The sequence below is a fragment of the Eriocheir sinensis genome, chromosome 30, assembly GCF_024679095.1.
Source record: "Eriocheir sinensis breed Jianghai 21 chromosome 30, ASM2467909v1, whole genome shotgun sequence".
Taxonomy (NCBI): domain Eukaryota; kingdom Metazoa; phylum Arthropoda; class Malacostraca; order Decapoda; family Varunidae; genus Eriocheir; species Eriocheir sinensis.
Genome location: NC_066538.1, coordinates 3257426 through 3275137, shown reverse-complemented (window position 1 = coordinate 3275137; position 17712 = coordinate 3257426). Strand labels below are relative to the sequence as shown.

Below are 17712 nucleotides of genomic sequence, written 5' to 3'. Positions count from 1 at the left end.
AGGGAAAGAGGAAAGTGAGGGAGCGAAGGAGGGGGTAAAGGTTGAAAGGAAGGGCAATAGGAATAAAGAAAAAGGAAAGAAAGGAAAAAAATGTTGAGTAAAAGAAAAAGATAGAAATATGAGTCTGAAGGAAAAGAGGGAGAGGGAGAAAAGGGATGAGAAAAGGGACAGAGGGGAAGGAAATGGGGAGTGAAAGGTAAAGAGGAGAAAGAGATGACGAAGAGGAAAAAGGAAAGGGGGAAAGAGAAAGGGGAAAAAAAGGGAGGAGGGGTGTAAGGATGAGGGGAGGAAGGGGAAACTGAAGAGGAAAAAGGGAAGGGGGAGAGAGAAAGAGGAAAAAAAGGTAAGAGGGGAGTAAGGATGAGGAGAGGGAGGGGAAACTGAGGAGGAAAAAGGGAAGGGGGAGACAAAAAGGGGAGTAAGGATGAGGGGAGGGAGGGGAAACTGAAGAGGAAAAGGGAAGGGGGAAAGAGAAGGGGGAAAAAAAAGGGAAGAGGGAAGTAAGGACGAGGGGAGAGAGGGGAAACTAGGAGGTTGAGAAAGGGTTAAAAGGTCATGATGGTAAAGGGAGGTAAGGGAAAGGGGGGTGCAAAGAGGGGGGGGGGTGAGGGGGGTAAGAGGCATTAAGGGGGGAGGGGGTGAATGAATCTTGGGTATTTAAAAATGGCGCCCATCTCTGAATAAGTAATAATCCTTCTCTCTCCTCTTGATTATCGACAAATAAACAAGAACTGACGGGGGTAATATTCTCTCTCTCTCTCTCTCTCTCTCTCTCTCTCTCTCTCTCTTTTTTTTTTTTCCCTCTCCACTGCCTTCTAATCTTCACTATCTCTCACGTGTTCAAAATTGGTCTCCCTCCCGCGCACACACACACACACACACACACACACACACACACACACACACACACACAGGGGGCCAGAATGGTGTACATGTAACCTGAGAGGAATGAAAACCTGAAATAAAAGTTTTGGAAAAGGTGTGTGAGTGTGTGTGTGTGTGTGTCTGTCTGTCTGTCTGTCTGTCTGTCTGTCTCTCTCTCTCACACACACACACACACACACACACACACACACACACACACACACATGTACACTTTCAGCACATTTTCCCCGTGTACGTGTTTCTGATTTGATTGCTTGTGTGTGTGTGTGTGTGTGTGTGTGTGTGTGTGTGTGTGTGTGTGTGTGTGTGTAACATGTTTTCCTTTCCGTTATCTTCATCATTTCATCAACATTAGTTTAACACACTAGACAAAAAAAAGGAAACAATACAAAGCAAAACAAACAAATAAATAAGAAAATAAATAACGTTAAAGATAAATAAGTAAATAAAAAAAGTAAGTAAATAGACAAACAAGTAAGCAAAAAAGTTAAACCCTTGTCATACTAAATCAAAATCTTGCCAAAATAACAAATATCGACTAATTCCTGACACCACAACCTTCTCGACCAAAGGCATCATGAAGAGTCCTGAAGAGCTACACGCATTCCCATTGGCTAAGAGTAATGGGTGGAGGAAGGTTGGATAGGAATGGGCTGGTCAGGAAATGGGGTGAGATTGGGAATGGGGAATGGGGTGAGAATGGGAATGGGGTAAGAATGGGAATGGAATAAGGAATGAGATGGGAATTGGAATAGGGAACGAGATGGGAGTGGAAATAGGGAATGGGGTGGGAATGAAAATAGGGAATGGGGTGGGAATGAAATTAGGGAATGGGGTGGGAATGGAAATAGGAAATGTGGTGGGAATGAAAATAGGGAATGGGGTGGGAATGGAAATAGGGAATGGGGTGGGAATGAAACTAGGGAATGGGGTGGGAATGAAAATAAGGAATGGGGTGGGAATGAAAATAGGGAATGGGGTGGGAATGAAACTAGGGAATGTGGTGGGAAAGGAAATAGGGAATGGGGTGGGAATGGAAATAGGGAATGGGGTGGGAAAGAAAATAGGGAATGGGGTGGGAATGGAAATAGGGAATAGGGTGGGAATGGAAATAGGGAATAGGGTGGGAAAGAAAATAGGGAATGGGGTGGGAATGGAAATAGGGAATGGGGTGGGAATGAAAATAGGGAATGGGGTGGGAATGAAAATAGGGAATGGGGTGGGAATGGAAATAGGGAATGGGGTGGGAATAAAAATAGGGAATGGTGTGGGAATGAAATTTGGGAATGGGGTGGGAATGAAAATAGGGAATGGGGTGGGAATGTAAATAGGGAATGGGGTGGGAATAGAAATAGGGAATTGAGTTATAATGAAAATAGGGAATGGGGTGGGAATGAAAAATAGGGAATGGGGTTAGAATGAAAATTGGGAATGGGGTGAGAATGGAAAAAGGGAATGGGGTTATAATGAAAATAGGGAATGGGGTGGGAATGAAAATAGGGAATGGGGTGGGAATGGAAATAGGAAATGGGGTGGGAATGAGAATATGGAATGGGTGGGAATGGGGAACGTGGGTCAGGTCACGAGAAAGGGGTGAGTGAGGTTGAAGGCGATAAGGGTGAGGAAGGGAACGGACTAGGAATGGGAATGGGGTGGGAATGGGGGTGACGGGGCGCTGGTCAGGTAAGGTGGTGTCCAGGTGTGTGTGGGGGTAATTAAGAGCACAGGTGACTTAATGAGATGCACCTTACCTGGGCATTAAGCAAGGGTAATGTGGCGTGTGTGTGTGTGTGTGTGTGTGTGTGTGTGTGTGTGTGTGTGTGTGCGTGAATAGGATCTCTAAGAATTGTTTGGTTTGTTGCTGTTGTTGTTGGTCATGTAACTGTTGTTTTAGGCGGTGGTGGTGATGATCGTAAACACACACACACACACACACACACACACACACACACACCTAACTTCTTCTAAACATCCCGACGTATCAACATGACAATTTTCAAGACTCATTTCTCAAGGCTGTGTATGTATGTATGTATGTATGTATGTATGTACGTATGTATATATTATGTAAAAAATGTTCAAATTACGCGATATTCACTTTACGCTTATTTCAGAAACGCAAAGTCTGGCGTAAAACTACAACTGACAGTACTATAAAACAACACACACACACACACACACACACACACACACACACACACAGATACTAGGGACATTCACTTAGTTTCTGCGCAGTTCTAAAACCACGACCCCACTTAAAAGCTATCCAACAGCGGTCTTGAATATAATGAGGGGATTCTCCATACTACTGTTTGTTGGTGTATCATCAAGAAGGTCGAGCGATGGGCTGATTACTTGAGATGTCCTGAGCTCTTTTTCTTCACTGTTCTTGTTCGTCTTTTTCCTCCCCTCTCTCTCTCTCTCTCTCTCTCTCTCTCTCTCTCTCTCTCTCTCTCTCTCTCTCTCTCTCTCTCTCTCTCTCTCTCTCTCTCCTTTTCCCGTGATAAAGATGATGATAATGATAATACTAATGCGAATGGTAATAATGAATAATGATAGTTAACCTCTTCTCTTTTTCTTCTTCTTCATCTTTTTCTTCATCTCTCTCCTCTTTTCACGATGAAGATGATAAAGGTAATGAAAACAATGATACTAAAAGCGATGAATATGACCAGAAAAAAAACTTCTCTCCCTCACGTCACAGTATCATAAGCTTTTTGGTGTTTATCTATCTGTTTGTGAAGAAATACTGACCCATAGACACATACGTAGAGGAGAGGGAGGAAGATGGAAGAAGAGAAAGAGGAGATGGAAGATGATAAGCGTATGGATGTAAAGGGAGAGAAAGAGGAAAAGGGGAGGAGGAAAGTAGATGGATGTAAAGAGAGGGAGAGATATATAGAAGTGAAGTAAAAGGAAGGTGGATAGGAGAGGGAGAGAAAGACGAAGTGGAAGAAGAAAGGAATATGTGGATGATAGGCCAGAGAAAGACGAGAGGGAAGTAGGAAGGTGGATAGAAGGGGAGGGAGAGAAAGACGAAGTGGAAGAAGAAAGGAGTATGTGGATGACAGGCGAGGGAGAAAAAGAGGAGAGGGAAGAAGGAAAGTGGAAGGAAGGAGGGAGAGGAAAAGGAAAAAAAAAGAAGGTTGGATGGATGGAAGGACAGGGAGAGAAAGAAGAAAGGGAATAAGAAAGGTAGATGAATGAAGAGAGGGAGAGAAAGAAGAGAGGGAAGAAGGAAAGTGGAAGGAAGGAGGGAGAGGGAATAGAGAAAATAAAAGCAGGGTGGATGGATGGAAGGACAGGGAGAAAGGAAAAAGGGAAGAACGGTTGATGGAGAAGAAGATAGAGAAAGACGAAAGGGAAGAAGATAGGGAGGAAGGTGAGAAATGATGCCGTTTGAGAGGTTTGGAAGATGATGTAGTTTTAAGAGATTGATTGATCAGGGGAAACTAAAGCATTGTGGTTGTGGGGGAACAGGAAAGAAAACGGGGAAAAAAAACAATGATAAAAATAGAAAACGAAACAAAAACAAAAACAAAAAACAATGATAAAATAGAAAACGGAAAAAAATAACAATGATAAAAATAGAAAACGGGGAAAAAAACAATGATAAAAATTGAAAACGGAGAAAAACATTGATAATAATAGAAAACGAAAAAAATAACAATGACAAAAATAGAAAACGGAAAAGAAACAATGATAAAAATAGAAAACGGAAAAAACAATGATAAAAATAACATACAAAGCTAGAATTGATAGAAAACAGCGCTGAGGGACAAAAAAAAAAAAAAAAAAAAAAAAAAACGATGAAAATGTTGAGAGCAATAAGTGGATGACATAGAAGGAAATGAAGAAAAGAAGTAATAGAATAAGGAACAAAAAAACAACGATTAGGGAAAAAACAATAAAAAATACCGTCAAAAATAGGCAATAGAGAGAATGTTAAAGAAAGGAAAGGGTGACAAAGGAAAAATAAGATAAGTGATGAGATTGTTAAGAGGGAATTAAATGGATGAGAGAAAAATTAATGTAAGTAATGAAATAATGAACTACGAACCTTAATTAGAGGAAAAACACAATAAAAACGACCTAAAAACTTGTCTGCAGAGAGAAAAAGGAAGGAGGAAGTGACGAAAAAATCAGTAAAATAATTTGAAGAGGGAATGAAATGGATGAAAAAGGAAAAAAAAGGAAGAGAAGTAACAAAATAAAAAACTATAAATTAGATTAGAAAAATAAAAGAGATTAGAAGATATTAAAAGAACATTATAATCACAGCTTAGCATTAGATTATCATTATTATTATCAGATTAGAAAGAGCAATGAAGAAGAGACTAAAAAAAAAATATAGAGAAGATATTGAAGGAAGGAAAGAGTGACAAGAGAAAGTTAATAACAATAGGAGTGAAGGGAATGAAGCGAATAATTAAGGTGAGGTGAACTGATCTAATTACCTTGACAATGCAGGCAATCGCTCGCTGTTACCTTGAAATCATAGACGTTTATTATTACTCTTGTTACATCAGACACAAACTTGCAAATTCTGGGACGATGAAAAGTGTAAAGTGGACAGTTTTATCAGTTGTAAAGTTTGTGATAATTTCTAAGTGGTTATGTACCGCTCTCTCTCTCTCTCTCTCTCTCTCTCTCTCTCTCTCTCTCTAGTTCTGCAGTGGTAAGGTTTTTGGAAATTATTAATATGTTCAAGTAAGCTTCTTTTAACCATGACCGTGTTATTTATGAGAGAGAGAGAGAGAGAGAGAGAGAGAGAGAGAGAGAGAGAGAGAGAGAGAGAGAGAACACACTCCTATATCACTTTCTGTCCTGCAGTCTCGCTCGGTACCTTCCCGTTCTCCTTTTTATGATTTCTATTCTGACTTTTCTTCCTTTCCTTTCCTTCCCTGGCTCTAATCTTTTGCTTTCGGACACGCTCTCTCTCTCTCTCTCTCTCTCTCTCTCTCTCTCTGTGTGTGTGTGTGTGTGTGTGTGTGTGTGTGTGTCTTTCCATTACTGCTTCATTTTTACTCCTTTCCCCCTCCTCTCTCTCTCTCTCTCTCTCTCTCTCTCTCTCTCTCTCTCTCTCTCTCTTCAACACACCGTACTTTTCCTTCCCATTCCCCGGACCTCCTATTCCCTCTCCTTCTCCTCCTCCTCTGAACTGGCTGGCGGGGAAGTGACCGTGGAGGGAGGCAGGGAGGGAGAGAGGAGGCGTGGTGGTGCCGAGAGAGGGAGAGAGAGAGAGGCAGGCAGAGCCCCTCCCCTCTCTGACTCAGACTCAGTAGCCAGTTTCCCCGCAACTGTCCGGCTGTCTGAAGCTGACTCCACGCTCCTCCCTTGCCGCCGCCGCCGCCGCCGCCCCTTGCCGCCCTGTCTCCGTCGCCGCCCCTGGCAAGGCCGCCCCCGCCCCCCTGGCCCTCCGCCGCCGCCCCTGCTCGCGCCAAACACGTCGCGGCGGAATTTATAAGCCGGTGTTTGTAAATTGAGGAGAGTTGAAGTTTCCCGGACCTCGCTTGAAGGAGCTGGCGCCGGGCTGACGTCTCTCCCCTCTCTCCCTTCTCTCCTCTCTTTCTCCTGTTGTCTCCTTCTTCTCTCCTCCTGTTTCGTCTTCTTCCTCTTCCTCCTCCTCCCGTTGTCGCTCCTCCGCCGTGAGTTCCCGGTACCCGAGCGTGTGGCGTCGCGGAACTGCCCAAGACGGATCACCACTTCGCTTCTTCACCGCCTTCGCCGCCGCCGTCAAGTTCCCGCCGCAGCCCCTCACGCCGCAGGGACCCACTCCTCCACCTCAGTCCAGGTAAACAAACCCTCAGCGTCTGTCCTTACTGTGTCTGGTTCCCTTGGCGCCGCGGGGGGAGGGTGAAAGCTCTCCCCATACCACCACCGCCTCTTCACCGCCGCCGTCGCCAGAGTCAAGTTCTCTCGTTTCCTCCTCCTCCTCCTCCTCCTCCTACCGCTGCTTCAGGTAATGGAATACACCTCCTTCAGCGTCTTAGTGTGTATTGTCCAGTTTGACGTTGCAGGGGAGGAAACGCCCACTGCGGAGGATAAGGAGGGGAAGGATATGAGGGATTAAAACGAAGATCCTGCCCCTGCGATTTCTGCGATTTCTTAACCCTTCAGCGTCTAGGTTTTGTCTGTCTTGTCCAATATGACGTCGCAGGGGAGGAATACCCACTGCGGAGGCTCAGAAGGGGAAGAGAGGAAGGAGTTAAAACGAGAATCCTGCCCTATGATTTTCTTAGATTTACTTAGATTTTCAACGTCTGGATTTAGTGTGTTGTTCCTTTTGAAGTCGCAGGGGAGGAATACCCACTGCGGAGGATGAGAAGGGGAAGGGAGGAAGGACTTTAAACGAGAATGCTGCCCTTTGAATTTTTTAGATTTCCTTAGATTTTCAACGTCTGGGTTTAGTGTGATGACCCTTTTGACGTCGCAGGGGAGAGATACCAACTGGGGAGGATCAGAAGGGGAGGGAATGAAGGTGCTAAAACGAGAATCCTACCCTAGTGATTCCTGCGATTCTCCCACCTTCAGCTTCTGGGTTTAGTGTGTTGTCGCGTTTGACGTCGCAGGGAAGAGATACCAACTGGGGAGGATCAGATGGGGAAGGGAGGAAGGAGTGAAAACAAGAATCCTACCCTAGTGATTCCTGCGATTCTCCCACCTTCAGCGTCTGTTCTCAAGTGTTTCTAGGTCAGATTAGCGCCGTAGGAGGAAGGGAACGCTCAACTCCCACTGCGAAGGATCAGAAGGGGAGGAAAAGAAGGAGTTAAAACCAGGATCCCGCCCCAACGATGCCTCCACCTTCAACGTCTGTTCTTAAGTGTTTCTGGTTCACATTAGCGTTGCAGGGGGGAGAAAACGCTCACCTTCCACTGCGGGGCCTCGGAAGGGGAGAAATAGATTAACAGACACGGGAGAAAGTCAGGCTACCACAGAATAACTCTCCACAATACCACACAAGTCTGTCCTTATGTGATAGTTAGTTTTGGTTCGCAGGGGAAGAGACCTGCTGCGGAGCCTCAGAAGGGGAGAAATACCTTAACAGACACGGAAGTCCTCACGCCAGCACAGATTAACCTTCAGAGTACCAAATTAAGTCTGTTTTTATGTGTTAGTCTCGGTGTCGCAGGGGAACAAACAACCACTGCGGAGTCTTAGAAGGGGAGAAATAGACTAACAGGTACAGAAATCACGTCCCCAGCACAGAGTAAGCCTTCGGAATACCTCAATAATCTCTTCTCATGTATTCATCTTGGTGTCATAGAGGAGCTTCAGAAGGGGAAGACTCTTATGGTAATAGTGGTGGTTATAGCAATGGTGGTGGTGGTGGTGGGTATTAAATAACGAGTCCTTCAACGCCCTCTATTCCACCTCCTGAAGAAGCAGCGACGGAGGGTTAGTTCGCCTGCTTCAAATTCCCTTCTTCAGGATTCTTTGTTGTCTTCTTCACGTGTTGAGTGTGAGGTCGGCATGCTCAGACGCTTCCAACTCTCACCTCAACTATTTCCAAAGGTCAAAAAGCAGATCAGTTGGGTTCTGAATCAACGTGGCCAGACTGTCGTACTCTGCCTCTTATGTTTGCCGATTTCCGACCCAAATCCTGCTTTCATCACCCAAATAACTGCATTAATATATGGTTTTCGTTTAAATGGTTAATTATTGGTGTTTCTTGGTAACAGTTATGGGCCAAAAACCGGTAAATACGCGGCTCTGAGTACGATACTCTGGCAACGGTGGTTCTGATGAGTGCTCTTTCGGGGTCACGGTACAGGAGAAGGGTCAAGCTACCACCAGGGTCATGAAACTACCCCTGGAAATGCCCCAAAACTCTTACGAAAGCCTTGTCAAATACGTGTTAAGGAGATCAAGCGGGTTCTAATGAGTGTTTTTTTTGGGTTCACGGTACAGGAGAAGGGTTAAACTAGCACCAGGGTCATGAAACTACCCCTGGATATGCCCTAAAACCCTTACGAAAGCCTTGTCAAATACGTGTGAAGATCAAGCGGGTTCTAATGAGTGCTCTTTTGGGTTCACGGTAAAGAAGGGTCAAACTATCACCAGGGTCATAAAACTACCCCTGGAAATGCCCCAAAACCCTTACGAAAGCCTTGTCAAATACGTGTGAAGATCAAGCGGGTTCTGATGAGTGCTCTTTCGGGTTCACGGTACAGAAGGGTCAAACTACCACCAGGGTCATGAAACTACCCCAGGAAAGGCCCCAAAACCCTTACGAAAGCCTTGTCAAATACGTGTGTCTGGGCGTTGGAGTGTTTAGAAGTATGACCCTGATGTTCTTCGCCGTAACCTTCGTTTTCCCCGCCCAACATTAAGGTCAGAGTTCATAGCGTTGCCCCAGGGAACAGCATGCCCCCTGGGTCTCTCCGGCTCCTTGGGGAAGTAAGTCAGCGGCGCCCCAGTGGGTACTGAGGTGTAGTTTGATTTTTCTTCGCTAGGTGTCGCTGGGCTATCGCGGCGCCTAAGATCGTAAGGAAGGGTGATTTGTCTCCCTCCCTTCCTCTCCTATATACACACACACACACACACACACACACACACACACTAGAGGACGTTGATCATTCCCTCCCTTCCGTCCCTTCACACACACACACACACACACACACACACACACACACACACACGTCTCAAATATCACCGACCTCACGCTAAAGGGACGAGAGGGAGGGACTGAAGGGACGGACGGAAGAAAGGAAAGCACTGTATTCCCCCTGACGCCCCTTTCCCATACTCCTAAGGGCGCTAACCCCGTATCTAAAGGCAGGAAGGGCGCCCGGATAACCATAGGACTCTCTCGGGGCGCCGCTGACGTGTCCCTTCCCCTGATTCACCCACTGAGACAAACGGACAACTCAACCACAAAACAAGGAGTTGGATCGCTCGTAAGGCATCGACTGGTCACGTGACGGTAATGTTCTTTCTTTCGATCGTAAAATCTCAAAAGGACATAAACCTTCAAGAGAGAGAGAAAGAGAGGGAGGGAGAGAGAGGGAGTTCAGTACCGGGACGCGAAGACTAAGCACCTCGAAGTCGCCACCGGACAAATAGACGAAAACTAGCGACGTTCAGAAGCAAGACAACAAAGGGAATGACACTCTATCCGCATCTGCAGTCTTGATATAGTTGAGGTTTCGGAAGGTTAGCGGTAATGCAGAGACAGCGGTAGACACAAGCAGAAGATTTATGGGACTTGATGTATGGAAATGTTTTACTGAAGGCGTACAGAGCGAAGGAGACGAAGTGATATTATTTTGCATGGGAAGGTTTGATTACGTTTTGGTTTTACAAGATTGGCGGTAATGCGAAGACAGCGGTGAATACAAGCAGAAGATTTATGGGACTTGATGTAGGGATATGTTTTACTGAAGACGTACAGAGCGAGAGAGACAAAGTGAGTGTTTTGCATGGGAAGTTTTTATCCTGTTTTGGTTTTACAAGATTGGTGGTAATGCGAAGACAGCGGTGAATACAAGCAGATGATATATGGGACTTGATATATAGAAATGTTTTACTGAAGGTGTACAGAGCGAGGGAGACGAAGTGACTTTTGTACGGGAAGTTTTGATTGTGTTTTGATTTTACAAGTTTGGCGGTAGGAGAGGTAAAGAGCGAGGGAGACGAAGTAACAGTGTTTTGCATATAGGAAGTTTTGATTATGTTTTGGTTTTACAAGATTGGCGGTACTACGAAGACAGCGGTTGGGACTTAATGTATGGAAATGTTTTATTGAAGGCGTACAGAGCGAGAGAGACAAAGTGATAGTTTTGCCTTTGGAAGATTTTGATTACGTTTTGGTTTTACAAGTTTGGCGGTAATGCGAAGACAACGGTGAAGCAAAAGATTTATCGGACTTGATGAATGGAAGTGTTTCATTGAAGGCGTACAGAGCGAGGCAGACGAAGTAATAGTGTTTTGCTCAAGAAGTCATAATTTAACTAAAGTTCTGGAAGCTTAGCGGTAATGCGTCCACGGCAGGAAGCACAAGGAACAAACAATGGCCTTGGTGATGCAACGGAAGTGTCTAATCAATGTCGTATGAAAGTGAGAAGATGAAGTGATAGTGTTTTGCATAGGAGGTCATGACTTAGCTAAAGTTCTGGAAGCTTGGCGATAATTCGACGACAGCGGGAAACACAAGGAGCAAATAATAGACTTAATGAGGCGATGGAGTGTCCTTTCAACGGCGTATTGAGCGAAGAAGAGGAAGTGAGCGTGTGTGCATAGGAAGTCATGATTTAGCGGATATTCTGGAGGTTTAGCGTTAATGGGCCAGTTTCACAGTTCCCCATGATGGGTTAGTAAGCTCCCAAACCAATACCAGAGCCTTCGAAATTTCCTTGTATAGTGTCTGGCGTTTATATTTAAGTTCACAAATTTGATGAAACTATACAGGAAAAGTCTTGTGTATTTAGTGTGGCATCGAGGACCCCACCGTTTTGGATTGTATGGGATTCTATAGTTTGGTTCGGGCTGTTACGAAAACACTGTGTTGGACTGTGAAATCGGCTCAGTATGATGCCAAACAGCGGCAGACCAACGGATATATGTCTTGGTAATGTACAAATGCCTCTTTAACTGTGTGCAGGCATAAAAAAAAGAACTGGCATTGTATAAGCCTTTGTAGTCTTGATTTAGTTGAAGTTTTGGAATTTTGACGGTACTATTAGGACAAACAGCGGCAGACCAACGGATATATGTCTTGGTAATGTACAAATGCCTCTTTAACTGTGTGCAGGCATAAAAAAAAGAACTGGCATTGTATAAGCATTTGTAGTCTTGATTTAGTTGAAGTTTTGGAATTTTGACGGTACTATTAGGACAAACAGCGGCAGACCAACGGATATATGTCTTGATGATGTCTAAATGTCTCTTTATCTGTGTGCAGGCATAAAAAAAGAACTGGCATTGTATAAGCATTTGTAGTCTTGATTTAGTTGAAGTTTTGGAATTTTGACGGTACTATTAGGACAAACAGCGGTAGACCAACGGATATATGTCTTGATGATGTCTAAATGTCTCTTTATCTGTGTGCAGGCATAAAAAAAGAACTGGCATTGTATACGCATTTGTAGTTTTGATTTAGTTAAAGTTTTAGAATTTTGACGGTAATATTACGACAGACAGCGGCAGACCAAGAGATATATGACTGAGAATGAAGTTGAAGTGCCTCTCTGACTACATGCAGACTTAACAAAAGGAACTGAAATTATACGCATTTGTGGTCTTGATTCAGCTGGAGTTCTGCGAGGTTAGCGTTAATCTGAAGACCAACAGCGGTAGACCAAGAGATAAAGGACTTGGAGATGAGTTCGGAGTGCCTCTCTAACTGTATAACAAGCTAATGAGGTGATCTGGCACTGTATACGCATTTGAAGTCTTGATTCAGGTGAAGTTCTGCAAGTTTGGCGTTATCTGAAGACCAACAGCGGTAGAACAAGAGATAAAGGACTTGGAGATGAGTTCGGAGTGCCTCTCTAACTGTATAACAAGCTAATGAGGTGATCTGGCACTGTATACGCATTTGAAGTCTTGATTCAGGTGAAGTTCTGCAAGTTTAGCGTTATCTGAAGACCAACAGCGGTAGACCAAGAGATAAAGGACTTGGAGATGAGTTCGGAGTGCCTATTTAACTGTATGACGAGCTAATGAGGTGATCTGGTGCTGTATACGCATTTGAAGTCTTGATTCAGGTGAAGTTCTGCAAGTTTAGCGTTATCTGAAGACCAACAGCGGTAGACCAAGAGATAAAGGACTTGGAGATGAGTTCGGAGTGCCTCTCTAACTGTATGACGAGCTAACGAGGTGATCTGGCACTGTATACGCATTTGAAGTCTTGATTCAGGTGAAGTTCTGCAAGTTTGGCGTTAATCTGATGACCAACAGCGGTAGACCAAGAGATAAAGGACTTGGAGGTGAGTTCGGAGTGCCTATTTAACTGTATGACGAGCTAATGAGGTGATCTGGTACTGTATACGCATTTGAAGTCTTGATTCAGCTGAAGTTCTGCGAGGTTAGCGTTAATCTGATGACAAACGGCGGTGGACCAGGAGATATATGTCTGGAGGATGGGGTAAACTGCCTCTCTAGCTGGTGACAGGTATAACGGTAGGGACTGATGCTGTATCCACTGGTCACCTTGAATTACTCGAAGCTTATGCAGGTTTGGCGGATATTCGATGACAGCGGAAGAGAGTCAGGTCGCGGCGCAGAGAACAGTAAGAAGGGGAGGGTGTTACGGGCGAATCCATAAACTTATTGTCCGATATACGATTTCTATACACTATACTATACATTACCCCCCCGATGACTATGAAATTGTTAGAAGCAGGAGAAAGAAAATGGGATCAAACTGTTTAGGAAAAGACAGAGAGAAATGTTTGACTTCAAGGGATAGGAGAAATAAAAGTGGATGTAATTATTTAAAGAACAGGGAAAAAGAGAGAGAACGAGATCAAATTGGTACAGATTATTATTTTTGCGCCCTTGAGCAGGGACAGGTACCATGAGCGACTCTATAAACTAAGTGCCTGATAAACAGCTCCTACACCTGAACCATTAACGAGCAACCTAACAACACGAACTACACTAACTCTAACAACCCTTACTAACTGTCACACAATCGTACACTCCTCCTCTCTTTCCTTTTCCCCTGCTGTATCTTCATTAAAATCCACTTCTTGCTGCACTCGTGATCGAAAAAAAAAATCACTTGAAGGCGTTCCCAAATCACGCCCGACTAGCGCTGCGATCCTATTCAGCTTGTAGGGCAGGAGGATCTGAGGATGTTTATGGAGTCTGATCCTCTGTATGACCTCTTCACTGAGTATTAGGAAATCTGAGGTTGAGGATACACTGTAATATAATATCCTAATCTTTATATAGACGAAGTATAATGTAAATGAGATGAAATAATGTTAAATCTTAAAATATTATGGAATTGGGGGATCTGAATGCAACGTAATTTAATGTCCTAATCTTTATATGGACGAAGTGTAATGTAAATGTGAGGAAATAATGTTAAATCTTAAAATATTATGGAATTGGGGGATCTGAATGCAATGTAATTCAATATCCTAATTTTTATATAGATGAAGTATAATGTAAATGAGATGAAATAATGTTAAATCTTAAAATATTATGGAATTGGAGGATTTGGATGCAGCGTAATTCAATATCCCAATCTTTAACAATAGGAACTGGTAGTGTATGGCTTGGGAGTCTCGATTTATTAGAAGTCTTGAAGGTTAAGCAGTAATTCAGCGACAGCAGGTGAGATAATCGACATAAAGGTAAGATTTAACTTTTTTTTTGGCAACAGCGATTGATATAGAGTTGACTGCAATAAAATATGATTCAGTAGTATTGATTTAACAGAACTAATGATGGTAAGAGAACCGGGTAGGACACGAAGTAATGGGTTTAAACTGGATAAATTCAGATTCAACAGGGACATAGGCAAAAATTGGTTTACTAACAGAGTGGTGGATGAGTGGAATAGGCTTAGCAGTCATGTGGTGAGTGCCAATACAATTGTCACATTAAAAAATAGATTAGATAAATTCATGGGCAGCGATATTAGGTGGGGTTAGATTCACGGGAGCTTAGGTTCAAAGGAGCTGCCTTGTACGGGGCTACCGACCTCTTGCAGACTGCTACGTTCTTATGTTCTTATGTTCTAAACAGTAATTTGGCGACAGCGGATGAGATAGATGAAATAAAGGGACGATTTAGCAGTAAGTTAGCGAGGCAGCGGTTGATATAGAGTTGGCTTGAGGATATGATTCAGCCCTCTTGATATAAAATAAGTATTAATAGTTTAGCAGTATTTGGCGACAATGGATGATAGAGTTGAATTAAACGATATCATTTAGCGGTAATATAGCGACACACACCTGTTACCTGCGGGTCAAAGGTTAGTTCACGTTACCTTATTAATTACCTGGATAAAGAACTGACTGTGCAGGTAAACTGAGGTGACTAAAAGATAAGATTCAACAGCAATTTGGGGATAGCGGTTGACTGGCTAAACACTATAATAAGATTCCTTTATACTGTACACAAAGCTAATGGACCAAGAGGATCTGGTACGCTGTATGACTTCACGACCTTGAGTTAGCTGGTTTTGCCGGATTAGCGAAAACACGGCGGTAACGGTAGACCAATACAGGCAAACAGAGAGGAAGTCGCAGGGTTAGCGGAGAAGTAGCGACGGCGGTGCGTGACGGGCCGAGCACAGCGCCGTCACGAGGGTCTAGCGGAAAATTTAGCGGCGAAGACAGCGGTGAAGAAGACGATAAAGAGAACACAAGGAGAAGACAACAGGGAGAACAGCAAAGACGACAGCGAGGAGAATAATGAAGAATATAATAGACAGGACAGTGGTCAGGACAACGGCGGGAACAGTGAAGAAGAGTGAAAAGGAATTTGAGAACAGTGAAGAGGTCAACGGAGCGGACAGGGCATAGGACAAAGGCGAGGACATTGAAGAAGACAGTGAAAAGAAAAGTAAAGAGAACACAGAAGACAATGAAAAAGAAGGTGAGAAGAACAGTGAAGAGGTCAACGGAGCGGACAGGGGATTGGACAAAGGCAAGGACACTGAAGAAGATAGTGAATAAGATGATGAAGAGGGCATAGAAGATAGTCAAGAGCACAGGGGATGGAACAGTGAAGAGGACAGTGAAAAGATAGAGAAAAGGACAAAGTGAAGAGAACAGGAGATAGAATAGCGGTGAAGAGGACGCAGTGAAGGGGACGCAAGAAGGACAGCGAGTTTTTCCCGTGATAAACCAGAGCAGGACGCGAAGGGCTGCTGGCTGGGTACACAGAATCCGCCAACCTCAAGTCTTACGTTTTTCCTTCGTCCTTGAAACAGAAGAGAAACATAGCGAAAAATAACCGTTAAATATCAAAGAAAGGGAGTCAGTTAAGAAAAGAAGGAAGGTAAATTGCATACGCTTAAGAAAAGAAGAAATAGAACGCTGTCAACATAGATGGCGTATTGTAAATTGTTGAAAATAAATAAATCGCACAGAAATAAACAAGAAATAGAAAGTTGTTAAAATAGACAGCATCGTAGAAGGCAAAAAATCGCTACGAGGGCTTTTTTTTTTCATTATTGTTTCCTTTCTTTTTTTGTCCTTGAGCTGTTTGCTGTAAAAAAATAAATGAATAAATAAATCGCATACACTCGATAACCTAGAAAAAAAGCGTTATTGTACTATTTGACTAGAGTACAGTTTCATTTTTTATATATATCGACGGAGAGATTTCAAGGGCAAAAAATAAAGATAAAAAGCCCTCAAATCACCGACCCCTAATACACCTGTTACATAGAGGTGGAAAAATTAAGTTCCATTGTTACCTTTTGTGTTACTTGGATATAAAATAAATGATAGCAAAGGTGAATTGTGAGGTGAAGGAATCTAATGTAGTCTTTTTATTTCTATCTTTATTGTCATTATTATTATCACTGTTATCACTTTGAGTTACTTGAAGAAAAAAAAAAATAAATAAATAAAAAAAGATGATCGCGCAGGTAAATTGTAAGGTGAAGAATGTTGATGCAGTCTTCAAAATTTGATCAACATTATTACTACTTTTACTACAATTACTACTACTACTACTACTACTATTATTACTGCTACTACTACTACTACTACTACTACTACTACTACTACTACTACTACTACTATAATTATCATTCTACTTGCTCTTCTAGTTCTTGTGTTCTTATTTTTATTGTGACCTTAATCTGTATTTTTTTAAGGAAATGGAGACGAAGCAACGAGTGAGCGACTGACTTAAGAACGAGCTACTGTTATCATCATTCTTCTTGTTCTTTTAGTTCTTAGGTTCATGTTTTTATTTTGACCTTAATGTGTATTTTTTAAGGAAAGGGAGACCATTATTATCATTCGTCTTGCTGTTCTAGTTCTTACGTTCTCGTTTTTATTGTGACCTTAATCTGTATTTTTTTAAGGAAAGGGAGACGAAGCAATTAGTGAGCAATTAGTGATCTAAGAATGAGCTACTATTAATTATTATCCTTCTTCTTGCTCTCGTAGTCTTTTGTTTTTCTTGTTCTTTTAACTGTGACCTTAATCTTTTATTTTTCAAGGTACGGGAGACAAAACAAAGAGCTAAATGACAGGTATATGTAAAGAAAAAAAGAAGAAAAAAAGGTCGCGTTACGCTATACCCCCAAAATAAAAACCGAATTAGTTGTAAAATAAAGAAAAGTTTTACAAAATATATATGGTAAAGAAAAAGGGAAATAAGAAGAGGTCACAATATACTGGGGAGGAAGAGGAAGAGGAGGAAGAGAAAAGGAAGAGGAGCAGGAGGAAGAGAAAAGGAAGAGGAGGAGGAAGAGAAAAGGAAAAGGAGGAGGAGGAGGAGGAGGAGGAAGAGAAAAGGAAGAGGAGGATAGTGGTGACATGGAAAAAAAGAGGAGAAAAAAGGAAAAAAAAGATGCTGAGAGGGAGGAAGAGAAGGAGAAGGAGGAGAAGGGGAAAAGGAAGAGGGGGAGGAAAATGGTGAAATGGAGAAAGAGGAGGAAAAGATGGAGAGAAATAGGATGATGAGAGGAAGGAGGAGAAGAAGGAGGAGGAGAAGGACGAGAAGAAAAGGAAGAGGAGAAGGATAATGATGAGATGGAAGAAGAGAAAAAAAATATGGAGAGAAAAGGATGATAGGAGAAGGAAAAGTAGGAGGAGGAGGAGGAAGAGGAGGAGAATAATGATGAGATTGAAGAAGAGGAGGAGAAAATGGAGAGAAAAAAGATGAGAGAAGGAGAAGAAGGAGGAG

The 17712-nt window shown here is 42.9% G+C and overlaps 1 protein-coding gene across 5 annotated transcripts in view; it reads left to right on the top strand.

Annotated features, from left to right (window-relative positions):
• The first annotated feature begins 5981 nt into the window (after positions 1-5981).
• The window catches only part of LOC127005458 (lachesin-like), a 132314-nt gene continuing 120583 nt past the window's right edge, over positions 5982-17712 (top strand). For all 5 annotated transcript variants that reach the window (XM_050874345.1, XM_050874343.1, XM_050874344.1 and 2 more), the window contains exon 1: positions 5982-6679. The gene's annotated coding sequence lies outside the window, so the exon portion shown is untranslated. The remainder of the gene's footprint in view (positions 6680-17712) is intronic.